The 13,047-nt window shown below is 34.3% G+C and overlaps 1 pseudogene; it reads left to right on the forward strand.

Annotated features, from left to right (window-relative positions):
* The first annotated feature begins 508 nt into the window (after positions 1-508).
* LOC149540186 (serine/threonine-protein kinase VPS15-like) overlaps positions 509-13,047 on the forward strand; it is a 119,426-nt pseudogene continuing 106,887 nt past the window's right edge.

Consider the following 13,047-nt stretch of genomic DNA (forward strand, 5'->3'; position numbering starts at 1 on the left):
ACTAGACCCAATCAGTCCTTAACCCTCTTATAACTACAAACCTGATCCATTCTATGTCTCCCTCTTTTTACATGGCTTTAAGTTGAATAACTACATCATAGATTCAAGGGCTTCAGCTAATATAATGCCAGTAGTAGTAGCAAAAGCTTTGGATCTTCCTTTAACCAAAACATTTGGCAAATGTTACTCCATGGATTCAAAACAAGTACCCTTGGTGGGTCAAATAAAAGATGCCCAAGTGTCACTAGCTACTTACCTTGAGAAAAGAATTAAGCTCACCATCCTAGTAGTGGATATCCCCACAAGATATAGCATGCTTCTTAGTTGGACTTTCTGTCGAGATCTAGGAGGGGAAGTTAAGATGGATTGGTCTCAAGTTGTGATACCTATTGGGAAGGAGAAAGTAACCTTATTACCTAAAACAAAATCCAAATACATAGTCTTTCCATCTGATGACCCTAAATCTCAAATTCTTTATCAAGAAACTAATTTTGCTAATTATTTGATTATGTCTGAAAATGAGAAAACAGGTGAGAAATCATTAGAAGATGACCTGCTATGGACCCTTGAGTTTGATGGGAGCTATTGTTCAAATGGATCTAGAGCTAGTGTAGTTCTCATATCACCTGATGATCAAAACTTCCCCTTTTCTTATAAGCTTTCCTTTGAAAATACTAACAATACAGTTGAATATGAAGCCCTACTTCTAGGCATAGAAGAAGCCAAAAGAAGGAACATTAAGCTATTAAAAGCGAGAGGAGATGTTGAGTTAATAGTGAAACAAGTTAAAGGTATGTTTTCAATTAAAAACCAGAGACTAAAGCATTATAGGAACCATGTATGGGATGAAATAGAAGGTTTTGATGCATTTGCAATTGAAGGAATCCCTCAAGAACTGAATGACAAGGTAGACTCCTTAGCAATATTAGCTTCTTTGTTAATTCCTCATCTTGATTTCATAAACAAGAAGTATTTAATGGAAATCATTCATAGACCAAGTGTCCCTGATAATAATAATTCTTGGAAAGTATTTAAAGAAGATGCTCATATTAATGCTTTCTTGCAAAGTGTTGAGAAGTTCTCTATGAACTACTTTGAAGGCTCAAGTGTGGAATGTAGGGAATTTTGTCCTGATTTACCTGACGAGAGTGATGTGTTACAGTTAAAAGGGAATGTAATACCTAAAGGCCTGGTCGAGTTTGAAAAACTTTTTGATAGGCGAGATACCTTCCTAGCTCAAGATGCAACATCTAAAGAAGATTCGAATGCTAATTATGAAAAGGTGAATATGGGAGATAAAAATAATCCCAAAATTATCAATTTGGGAACTTGCTGTGATGAAGGTGAGAAAGCTAGATTCACTAAGCTCCTATCAGAATATGTTGATGTCTTTGCTTGGTCTTATGATGATTTGAAGACTTTCAGAAATGGTAAATTCAGACACCATATTACTTTGAAAGCAGGTACCTCCCCTTTTAGGAAAAAATTGAGGACATATAATCCAAAAGTTTCTAATGCAATATTCAAAGAAATAGATAAGATGCTAAAAGCTCACATTATATTTCCAATCCATCATTCCAAATGGGTGGAAAACATAGTGCTAGTCAGAAAAAAGAATGGAGAGATAAGGATTTGTGTTGATTTTAGAAACCTTAATCAAGCAAGTTTGAAAGACAATTTCACTTTTCCAATAATGGATCAGGTTCTTCAAATAGTTGCTAGTTCAGAAATGATGTCTTTTCTAGATAGTTTCTCAGGTTATAACCAAATAGAGGTTGCCGAAGATGATCAACACAAAACAACATTTACAACACCATGGGGAATCTTTGCCTAAAAAGAATACCTTTTGGCTTAATAAATGCCAGTGCCACCTTCCAGCGAGCTATGAATTCAAGCTTTGGTAACTTATTGGATAGATGCATCACAGTGTACCTCGATGATATGACAGTGTTTTCCAAAAGATGAAAGAAACACCTAAAAGATTTGAGAAAAGTACTCCAGAAATGTAGAGATCAAGGAATTTCGTTGAATCCCAAGAAATCAATTTTTTTCGTGACTGAAGGAAAGTTACTTGGACACATGGTCTCAAAAGAAGGTATCAAAATTGACCTAGAAAGAGTGAAAGCCATCCAGTAGCTATGTCTTCCTATCAATCAAAATGGCATTAAATCCTTATTTGGACAAATCAATTTCTTGAGAAAATTCATACCTAATTTTGAGGAAACTATTAAACCTATGGCCAAGCTACCTTAGTGAGAAGCAGAATTTCAAATGGGATGAGCCAGCATCAAAAGCATTCAAGGAAGTAAAAGAAGCTATTGCTAAAGCCCTAATGCTTTTTCATATTGATTAAAAAAAGATTTTATAATGTATTATTATGCATCTGAGCATACCATGTCAAGCATATTGCTCCAAAAGAATGATAAAGGGGAATAGATGCCTATCTCTTTTATGAGCGTACCTCTAAAGAAACATGAGCTTAACTACTCTCTGTCTAAAAAGCAAGCTTTTGCTATCATAAAAGTAGTAAAATACTTTAGGTACTATATTCTACACTCTCATTCCGTAGTGTATGTGCCATCCACCACTGTCAAGAGCATTCTCACACAACAAGATGTAGCGGTCAATGATCGGGCCACATGGGTAGCAAAAGTCCAAGAATTTGATTTGGATATTAGGAAAACTAAATTGGTTCAAGGACAAGGCTTGTGCAAGCTTATTGCAGAAGGTGAAAAAGAGGAATCATATCCCACCTGCTTGTTTGTAAGTCTCAAAGATGAATGTTATTCAAATATTGCTTATTTTCTAATGTACGGAAGATGCCCTGATCATGTGAAAGGAAAAGACCATCGAACCCTTCAACTCAAAGCAGCCAAGTTTGTTATAATTGATGATATCTTATATAAAAGAGGTTTAGATGGTATGTTTTTAAGATGTGTTGATATTGACCAACATGATAAGTTACTGAGAACCTTCCATGATGGAGCCTACGGAGGTCATTTTTCATCAACAGTAACAACATTCAAGATCCTAAGAAGTGGATACTATTGGCCAGGAATGTTTAAAGCTGCTTACCATTGGGTTAGGAATTGTGAAAAGTGTCAACTGTTTGCCAGGAAACCACAATTAGTTGCTCTACCCCTAAAACCAGTGATCATAGAAGAACCATTTCAACTGTGGGGATTGGATTTTATAGGGCCTATTAGTCTGAGTTTAAGTGCAGGACATACACACAACCTCACCACTACTAATTATTTTACTAAATGGGTAGAGGAATTTCCTATTAAAGCAACAACCTCGCAGGTGGTGTGTAAATTTTTGACAGAAAATGTTTTTACTCATTTTGGTACCCCTAGTGAAATAGTGACAGATAATGCACATAATTTTTCATCCAGGGAAATTCAATTATATTGTTATGATCATGGTGTCCATTTGTCTCATTCTTCAAACTAGTTCCCTCAAGGCAATGGGCAAGTAGAGTCCACAAATAAAAACTTGGTTAACATTATTAAAAAATTGGTGGATGAAAAGGGAAAATATTGGTACAAGAAGTTATATGCAATTTGGGATGACAAGACTTCTCCTAAAAGAGCCATAGGCATGACACCTTTTGAATTAGTGTATAGAGTTGAGGCACAACTATCCTTGCCTTTAGAACTAGCTACATTGAATCTACAAAAAGTAATTGAAGACGAAATGTTCCAGTCTTCCATTGAGAAGAGAATACTTTATCTCCAAAAAATAGAAGAAGAAAGAAGAGAGCTAGTGGATCACATCACAAATCATTAGGCAAGAGTTGAGAAGATTTTTGATCAAAAGGTGAGACCACGAAAATTCATGAAAGGAGACCAGGTGCTGTTATGGGACAGGAAAAGAGAACCCAAAGGAGCTCATTCTAAGTTTGAAAGCTTATGGAAAGGTCCATTTGTAATATCTGAAGAACTAGGGTCTAATGCTTTCAAACTGCAATACCCTAATGGAGATGAACTTCCCCTATCCTACAACGGGCAGGATCTCAAGCTGTACCATCTTTAAGTCCATTTCGCGTCTCATTGTAAATACCATCTTTTTATTTGTTTATCTATTCTTGTTTCATCCTTTGTTTTGTGTCATTGTCTTTTGAGTCAATTTGCAAAGCCTAAGACCCTGTGTTCATCAATAATCCTTTTAGTCTCATTCCCCAATAGGAGCCGATTGTTAGTGCTTATATTTTTCTCGCACCCTAGTATGTTTTAGTCCCAAGTTTTCTTTTCCTGAAGTTGAACTTGAAGTTTTAGTTTACTTCAACTTCAAGTTCAGGTCTGCCTCAGTCTTCATGCATCAAGTTCGATCTCTTTCCTTGAGTTGGTCTTAGTTAAGTTGAAGTCAAAGTTGAAACCCGGTCACACAAATCTTCAACTTCAACTTCAGTGTCAATGTTGCACACTAACGAAAGTTGTATGCAGGTTTTAAATCTTCGAACCAAATCAAGGTGGGTCCCAGTATAACATTTCCCAATAAATAAGAAGTTATGAATGGAAGGATTTAAGGCAATAGGTGTTTGGCTAAGACAAGATTTGATTGAGGGATAAAATTTTCATGTCATGATCACTTAACATAGAAGCATACGTGCGGATTTGATGGAGTATTTAAAATAAAGCACATGCGACGTCTTTTTCAATTCATGCCACATGAATGAGTAATTATTGCACTTACTTGCCAAATCTATCCCGCAATCTCTCGCACAAATCATTCCTTAAATGCATTCATTTTAGCCCTTTCCCACTCATTCCACTTTCTCCGAAGAAATTTTAGCATTCTCGAGTAAGAAGGGCAAGTTGCAGGCTTTGTCTCTGTCAAACTGTAAGTGCATTATCATACCCCTTTGCATTTCAAATTGTATTTTCTTTATTTTGACATATTTCAAGCCGTATCTTGTAAACCTATCTTTATTAGCAATCATGACACTTTTCGGCCCAAAATTGCCTAAGTCAGAGAAGCCATCTTTGCTCAGTTCACTACTTGAAATTTGTGACACATTTTTGGTAAATAAGAATTTATTTGAGGTGATTGAATGAGCCAAGAATAGCCAGCCAAGCCCTATTTACTAGAAGCTAGTTGATAGTGGATTATTAGAAGCCACCACTTTTCTTGCTACTATCACATACCCTAAACTCATCCTTGAATGTGCAAGCCATTATGACCCTATTTCTGAGTGTATTAAGAAAGCCTCAAGGAAAGTGATTGTTAGAATCAATAGAACCAGTGTCCATTCGACCTTTAGGATTCCTCAAAAGGAACCCTATGAGCCATGGAAATTTGAAGAATGCTTGTACATCAAAAAAAAAAAAGCTATGACAACAAGATAGCTCAGTCCTGGCTTTTGAAACCAATAGAGGGAAGTTCTAAACTGCTCGAGCCATTAACTATTGAGCATTTTATAAAAGAAATTTTAGATATTGTTCTTTTGCTGAATAGGGTTAAGGGAAATGAGCATGCATTCCACTGGGAGTCATGGATGTACTTTTTCATATAGAAGATCGTTGAAGGGATTAAATTCATGGATGTCTGACTTGATAGCAGAAAAACTGCATAGGGGTTTAATAACTGTTAACAATTGTGGTTCATTTTTCCTATCTTCCTATATAATTTACATCCTAGCAACATTTAAAGAATGGGAATATCTTCCACATGCACCTTGGGTTGAGGACATGCCCATCTACCAATATTACGGTGATCTTCAAGAGAATACATTATGCAAAGAGTTTAAACGGGTAAATGATGTTTTTCTAGGAAAATTGGTATTTGAACTCCAAGGTCGGGAGAATGATAGGATGTGTCCTCTACAACCAATTGATGTGTCCTCTATAACCAATTAACAATCATTGGAGAATCTACATAAGAGAAAAGTGGTAGCTAAGGTAACATGTGAATGGTTTCAGGATGTTCTACATGATACCGTAAAATACATGGGTCACTTGGATCATGCCTCGAAGGAAATATTGAAAATTACTAAAAAGGTGGAATTAAGCAATGAAGGATATGAAAAAGAGAAGAACAACTAGACAAAGGTGGTGATGTGGTTGGAAGATGTGTAGGAACTTGGCCTACAAAAATTCAGGCTGAATGCCGTGTAGCTGGTCTAGATGAAAAGGCCCTATATGTCATCAAAGATTGCATCGAATGGAGGAATGAAGCACTAACACAAGGACTAACTAAAATTAAAGAAGCATTGCAAGAGCTTAAGGTCATACACCAGATTATTCAAAATGACCTTAAGTGGTTTTCCAAATAGTTCATGAGAAAAGAAGATGACTCTGTTGCCCAATCAGATCAACTAATCAAAGAGGTTTAGGAGAAGTTCCAAGAATGGCAAGACAAGAAGGAACCGGCTAAGAAAGACTTTCTTAATGTGGCACATACCGAGGCTATGTTAATCATCAATCTAAAACACTTGGAAATGCATGAAGAAAAGGTTGCTGAACTAAAGAAGATGAAAGAAATCTTGAAGCAAAGGTTTGCCTATATTGGTTTGCCGCATCAATTCGTCATCTCAGCCTTTTCGACTGCCTATGAAACATGGAAGATGGTGAAAGGAATGGCAAGTGGAGACAACACTACCTGATCAAGAAAAGCGGTTATACTTAATCGCTTAGTTATATTTTCTTTTCCTGGTTTCATTGTTCTTGCATTTCAGTTAGCAGTTACTTTAGCAAAAGACAATTAACTCCTGGCGGGGTAATTTTGGTGAGAGTCCAGCTCCATGCCTATATATATGTAATAATTAGTATGGTAGAGGGGTTAGAATTCTCTAGCAGATCGATAGACAAAACTATTTTTGTTTGTGGTTTTATTCCAAGTTAGAAGTAGCATTTCAGAATTTTTGCAGATACAATGAAACTCTACAGTTTGATTTATGGTTAAAAGCTTTGTTAGTGGATACTATTGTCTGCCTATTTAAATCAGTATTTCTAAAGATACTATTTAAGCTTTTACTTATGTTTGTTATTTGTTTTGAAATTGTCAGTTCAAGACTTGGGATGCTGTGAGAAGTTAGTTTTATCGAATCTACCTACTCAATAGTTTTAATTTTCAAATATGTGGATCATCTTGATAATTAAAATCGAGTGGTTCTTTTGCATTAAAATTTATTTTGTATTGATGAGATAAAATAAGTTGATTCAACACTTTCAGTAGATCATTTTCCTGAAAAGGTCATTCTGTTGAGTCTTTTAGATCAAAAATTTCTCATTATAATAAAGGTAGCTGCTCCTGTTTTTAGTGAAGAAACATCAAGCAGAGAATTCTTGAGCCTCTTCTATAGGAATTCATTTGTTAGTTTGCATGCTTTTCTTTGTTCTTACATATGAACATTTATAAGGAAAATTGTTTACTAACATGCATCTACACAATAAGGTTCCTTTCTTGACACCTTTTCCCAAGTATTCTCTATTCAAAGAAATCAATTTCCAAAATACTTCTACAAATCCTAATCTCTCAAGGAAATACTTGGGTAGGATATGGGATGGCTAAGGGCATCCAAAGATTCTTATAATAGTATATTCTTCAAAAAAGAAAATACTTCCACAATCATATGTTAATTGCTTTCCAATATCAAAGCACATTTTAGGTCTAACAACATTTCTGACACTCCTAGGGGTTCTTTCAATTAACAATCCTATCATTTTTAAAATTGGATGAACAAAATCATTATAGAAAGAAATGACATTAGAATATGGGTAGAATATTTGCCATATCCTTGTCCATCTTTTTATTGGTAGCCTTTCTCCCCAATCTTGTGTAGATTTGAAGAAACTTTGATCAAATATATCAACATTCTCGGACATGATCAGATGCATGATTAGGGAATAATGATGGAATTTAGAATCCTTAAATTCTCCTTGTTGGGAAACAATGATCTCTTTATAGATACAATCAATGATATATTCCACAAAATCATACCCAACATTATGATTTGGGTCTTGGATTTTCAAAGCCATGATGTAATGTGCTTATGAAGTATTCATGATTCCATCTGAACCTAGGGCTTTGTTGATTCCAAACACAATATTTTGAAAGTATGTTTGGAAGAATTCCAAGGGCATAATCTTTTAAGAATCTTTCTTCTTTGGAATTTCTCCCACATTCTTCTTTATCGAAGGAATGTTTCAGATCATAATCCTACCGATGTAGAAGTTCTTATGACTCTTAAAATTTTCATTCAATTTCTCTATCTCAATTGGCAGTGACATAGGTCCACCCAAATCAAATGCTTCTATGAATGTTTCTTTATCCAAGGATAGGAAAATGCTTCTATCCCTTCTATGGAATGACTTATTAACAATATTGTAGCATTTTATTAATGCTTTCACCAAGTCCATGTCTGCAAACTCTTTTGGCATAATTAATTTGCCCAAGTTCCTCACCCAAGGGTTACATACTAGAACTTTTTCTACTCTATTCTTGTAGAAATACCATAATAATTCATATCCATCTCAATTAGGAACATCTGTGTCTCTACATGATGCATACGGGTCTTTGAAAGCAAGATCATTTGCATTTTGGGTGTTGGTGGAATCAGGCAAAATATATATCCACTCTTCTAAAAACATGCTGGAAACCTTAGGCAGTGTAGCTGGTCTTCAATCACTGCTTGTGCAATTATTTCTCCTTCTTTCTGAGCTATTTTTGCAAGTAATTCTGTCAAGTCACTAGAAATCACTTTGCAACTCAAAATTCACTAAGGAAAATTAAGCAATTATGAAAACAATAATGAAAATTTCCCTATCTTTTAGACTATTTTTTCCTACAATGGGAGCGTAACATTAATGGCATTTAAGATCAACACACTTGAAATCCTATCAATTCTTGAAAAGATGGCAAAATCTATGCTTTTTCATATCTTCATACATCCAACTCATGTTCTTTTTATCTAGCTTAGACGTGGCCGTTAAAACTACTTTCATGCCTTAAAACTGATAGTTACAATGATGTGAAGACAAACTCATCACTCCTTCACCATGAATTCTATGTTCTTCTTGATTTTAGCTGTGACCATGAGACTAGGGTTACTTTTTTGATCTTTCACAACCTCATAGCTTATCTTTCTAACTACTGAGTTTGGCTTGCAATGCTGCGAATACCTTTGTTCACTCTTCCACCACAACTTCTATGTTCTTCTTGATTCTAGCTATGACCTTGCAACTAGGGTTACTTTTCTAATTTTTTGCAACCTCACAACTTATCTTTCTAACTACTAAGTTTGGCTTATGATGCTACAAATACCTTCATTCACTCCTTTACAACTTTGTTTTACTTTACCCTTCAGACCGCTGTGATTCGATGATGAATGCTTTATTTAACATTTCACACCTTCACTATCATTATACCCTAACATCTTTTATCCTTGCAATGATGCACTACTTTATATTCTTACCTTATTACTCCTCTGCAATCATCAGACAAGATGTTTGTTCTAACCGTGCGATGCTACGCCAAGCATTTTCCTTTAACATTTTCCTCATCTTGCAACATCACAATATGATACCTTTTTTTTCTATGGAACCATGCGTGAATATGAAAAACATTCTTAACTACAACAATACCTTTGTTTGTAGCTTCACATCATTATTTTTTTACCTCTACTCTTGACTTGTGAAGATGTGCTTTATTGTTTTGTTTGACCATTATCTTCTTCTTGCAGCTTTGCCACTTGAATTTGAACCATTATGTGAACCCTTGTGAACTTTCACTAGTCTTTAACCCTAGCTATTCTAAACTTATCATCGCATGTTTGTAACATCAATTTGGCAAGTACAGTTAAACCTTGTGAAGGTACAATCCATAGCATTTTCCACTTCACGACCTTTACTCTTAGTTATTCATTAGCTCCAACGATGGTGTGATAATGTAAAATCTTAACTACAGTGATCAACAAATTGCTTCATCACAACTTAACATATTACCTTGCATCAAATCTTTGCAATCTAGCGACAAACATTTCTTCTTACTGCTAAACATCTTTCATAGTTTCACATCCCAGACATCACCTTCATATTTTAACCGTGTGATCATGTGAATAGGGCTTTATTTGACTGCCTTCCTTTCTTTTTTTCTTCACGACTTAAAACCTTAACTCAATAATTAACCTCATGAAGGCATGACTAGAAGCTTTCATAGCCTTGTTTCATTAACCTAAGGTTTCTTTAACCCATGTGTGAAGGTATGCTTGCTTATAATTCTTAACCATCTATGCCTTTTTGTATCCTCATAGCTTAATCTTCACATTTTATCTGATCCCTTGCAATGTTACGCTGACATCTCTATTAACTACTTCCTTTTATTCACATGGTCGCAACTTAAGATATTTTCAATATTTTATGACCTATGACCTTGCAATGACGATTTTGCCTTAACCCTTTTCATTTTATCACAGAAACACCACTTGAATTGCCTTAAGTCAAAAATGAATTGTAATCATGCGCTCTTCCTTATTTTGCTCATTCACATCTCCAACTTTGATGTTGTTGTCAGTCGCTACAAAGCCACACTAAGCTCAAAATAGACCATTTTTCTCTTTTGCCACCTTGGAAATGGTTAATAAAAAAAGCATGGCAATGTTATGATTATTGAGACTTTTCAATTGTGACTTAAAATATACAAGAGATCATGAAACATAAAGATAAAACATTAGCTTAAAACTTAGGGATATAAAAGCATAACAAGGTTTTTCACATATCTCCCTTTAAAAGACAAATGTATTTCTAATGAAATCAAATGAAAAAACAAAACAAAATTTGACCTAGGGTTTTGTCATAAGGGCTAACATAAATTTTAGAAACTCTAAACATTTTAGACATAGTTCTTCCTGATTTTCACATATTTTAACAAGACAGTAGGAAAGTGAAAAAATCAGGCTAACACTTGACATGCTTCATCAGTATTTTTAGGTTAAAATTGTGAAATAAAATGTAGTTCATTCCTCATTCTACCTCTTTTCATTACTCCACTACTTGCATTCCCAATAATATTACCATCAAGATGATTTAAAGTAACATAATTTTGTGTTCTGTGTTCTTCTCTAGGCTCTTTGATCTAAACATTAATTCTATTATCAATCTAAATAATTGTTCATGTTCTGTATTATGATTTTGATCTAATCTCAAACTTTCCTTTCTTTATTAGTATCCTCATATGAATCATACTCAAACGTTCTCTCTTGCGCTTGAAATATTTCATCAATTCTCACATTAGTACTTTCTACAATCTTCTTAATTCTTAAGTTATAGCATTTTTTAGCCTTACTCTTAGTAGAATAACCAATAAATGGACCTTCATCACTTCTAGGATGAAAATTTTATATTTCATCATCTTTTTTGATATAGCGTTTTCTTCCAAACATTTTAAAGTACTTTGTTGCAGGTGTATGACAAAACTAAAGTTCAAAAGATTTTTACTTGTTCCTTTCCTTATCTAAACTCTATTCAAGGTGTATATTGTAATACTAATTTATTCTCTCTAATGAATATGTATTATATTACCTTCAAGTAACATCTCTCTACCTACATCACAAATAATTATGTTCCTTCTTTTTGCTACTCCATTCTGATGTGGTGTTCTAGGTGCTGAAGTTTTTTTATGAATTCCATGATCCTAAATGTATGCATCAAATTTATTTGATGTGAACTCCCAATTTCTATAAGACCTTAAAAATCCAGATTCATTTCAAATTTTTCTTTAAATATATTGAGATTATCAAATGCTTCAGATTTCTCTCTTAGAAAAACAACCCATATCATTCTAGTGTAATCATCAAAAAAATAAATAAAACACTTCTCACCATACAATATTCTTATCTTTACAGGACCATATAGATCTATGTACACCAATTCCAAATTTCATGTTGTAGAAAATGCTTCACCATAAAATGTATTCCTTGATTTCTTTTCCACCATAGAAAATGCTTCACTTTAAAATGTATTCCTTGACTGTTTTTCCATCACACATTCCTTATACATCATGTTGGTAGGCTTCATAATCTAAGGTAAATATATGTATGCATTGTCATAACTAGTCTTCACTATGTTAACAAAGCTTATATGATAATTACCAATTGTCATCAATTTTTGCAAAAAAAACTAATTTTAGAAGGATTTAGGGTATGTGCAGGATCACAAGTAGCCAAAAAGTGACAATATGAAAAAAAGAAGTTTTGAAATGTCCAAAAGTACTTAAAAAATTATGCCAACTATTTCCCCACCAAGTCTAATACCAAAAAATATATAATAAGGCATATCAGATACCCAAAAATATTAGGTACCCAATACATATTAGATACCCAATATATTTAAAGTTGTTTTCAATAAATCGACTACTCAATTTGTTAAAAAGAGTAAGAAAAAATAGATTTTTATTTTGTTAAAATAATACCTATGACCCCTTTTGAGGACCCTTAATATGCATTACTTTGAGGGTATAAGGACCCTTAATGATAGATATAATAGTTTGAAAGGAGCAAAATGGGTCATAGGGTAGCTTATGATCCCTTTTGACTAAGGGGTACAAGGACCTCTTCACACACATACAATATTTTCAAAGGGTCAAAAGGGGTCATAGGGTACCCTATGATCCCTTTTGACCCATTGATTCACATTATATGTGCCTTTATAAGTCCAATGATCCCTTAGTAGACATATAATGTTTCTAAAGGGTCAAAAGAGGTCACTATGACCCCTTTTGACCCTTTGATTCACATTATATGTGCCTTTATAAGTCCAATGATCCCTTAGTAGACATATAATGTTTCTAAAGGGTCAAAAGAGGTCACAGGGTATCCAACGACCCCTTTTGACACATTGGTTGGCATTATGATGTCTTTAGGGGACCTTTGATTCCTAACCATACATATAATAATTCTAATGGGTCAAAAGAGGACATATAATGTTTCTAAAGGGTCAAAAGAGGTCACAGGGTACCCAATGACCCCTTTTGACACATTGGTTGGCATTATGATGTCTTTAGGGGACCTCCAATTCCTAACCATACATATAATAATTCTAATGGGTCAAA

Source organism: Cupressus sempervirens, chromosome 9, assembly GCF_028749045.1.
Source record: "Cupressus sempervirens isolate cs-2001-9-10 chromosome 9, ASM2874904v1, whole genome shotgun sequence".
Classification (NCBI taxonomy): domain Eukaryota; kingdom Viridiplantae; phylum Streptophyta; class Pinopsida; order Cupressales; family Cupressaceae; genus Cupressus; species Cupressus sempervirens.